The sequence below is a fragment of the Equus caballus genome, chromosome 5, assembly GCF_041296265.1.
Source record: "Equus caballus isolate H_3958 breed thoroughbred chromosome 5, TB-T2T, whole genome shotgun sequence".
NCBI lineage: Eukaryota > Metazoa > Chordata > Mammalia > Perissodactyla > Equidae > Equus > Equus caballus.
In genome coordinates, this window is record NC_091688.1 from 14,251,605 (window position 1) to 14,253,261 (window position 1,657).

Below are 1,657 nucleotides of genomic sequence, written 5' to 3' on the forward strand. Positions count from 1 at the left end.
TACGCTTAAGCCCAGCATATAAAACAGATAAAATATAGCTGCTTCTGGTTGAGATAGGGATGGGGGGCTGGAGCCCTTCTTGTTTAGACCCATTTTCTCCTACTCCAAATACCCAGTTTGAAAACTACTGGTGCAGAAGAAAGAGCACGCATGGACTTTTGATTTAGATAGCTCCATACTTACTAGCAGTGTGACCTTGGGCAAAGTTTAGTTTATCAGAGCCACAGTTTTCCTCATCTGTAAAATGGGGATAATAATAACTACCTCATAGAGTTGTTGCAAAGCACTAGCCCTGGCAGAAACAGGGCCTCATTATGTCCTTACCCTCCGTAAATTCTAAACCTAAGTCATTATTTCGTTGGAATCCTTTAAAAATGTGAAATGTTTCAAATGCTGCACGCTTCCAAGAATATATGCTTTTCTGTTAAATAGACTCTCAGGATGATGGGAATGGCATTGCACCTTGATCAGGGGACGCTCCCATAATGGGATTGACAAGAACTGACTGCGATTGTTCAAGGCACTCACTCATGTCTCCACCTCTCCACAATCCCTTTCAGATTTATGTGTTTATTAGCATTAGGGTAGGGCAGCACTTCCTTTCTCCAAAAAGAAATGCACTTCTACTTTTACCAGGGTATTTAAGTCAAGGTTTAGAACTTGTGTGTATACTTTATACTTAAGTTTTAGAATTTGTGGAGATGAAGGAAACTAATGAGGGCTTACTTCTGCCAGTTTAAAGAGTAGTTATTTTAGAAGGCAGAATAAATTTCTTAATGGAAGATAGTTAATAAAGTTTAAGTGACTTTCCTACGAATCTTGTGCAAAATTTCATGTAACTTAGGTAGTTTATAATAGTTTTAATATACATATATGTGTGTATATATATTTTTACTATCAGAGAAAGATCTGTCTTGGACATTGTTTCACATATCCTATCTCTAGGCTTTATGTTTATGGCGAGGAAATAGAAGAAACTGGGACATAAATATTTTGAGGAACAAAATGAGTCTTATTAGTGGAGCTTATATAAGTATTTGGTTAGTTTCTAACATTACTAAAGTTTCTATCAGGTAGTCGAGTGTTGGAATCCAGTTTATAAAGGAGATAAAATATGGCTACTCTGGTTGAAACAGGAGTGGAGCCCTTCTTGCTTGGTCTGCCCATGCTCTTTCCATCCTAAATTTAATGCCCAGTTTGAAAATCAATAAATAATGATAAAATTGAGAAGTTTTAGGTTAGTAGAAAAGCTGTACAATTTATACAATTTACTAAATCCTTAATAAAGTTTCCTTCTTTTTTTTTGTAAAGTATGAAGACTTTAATAGCTGATTTGGATTTGAGAAAAAGAAAAGGTTAATTTCAGAAGTGGTATAGTTATTAAAAAATCTAAAAACTGCCTCTGTACTCCTTTTTTCCTACGTTTTCTTCCTTATTTCTACATTATTACATTTACATTTCTGCTGTCAGTGTGCCCTTCCTAACGGAGTGCTAGCCTTTAAGCCAGCAGATACTTCACCATGCTTTGTAGTGTTTGTTGTTTTTCTTAATGAAGTGGTGGGTGTACTTTCTCTTTGCTTTAAATAACTTGGAAACGTGAGGCAGGTCATGCACCAGCCGTTTAGAGATACAGTTTGAATTCCCATGTGCAGATGTG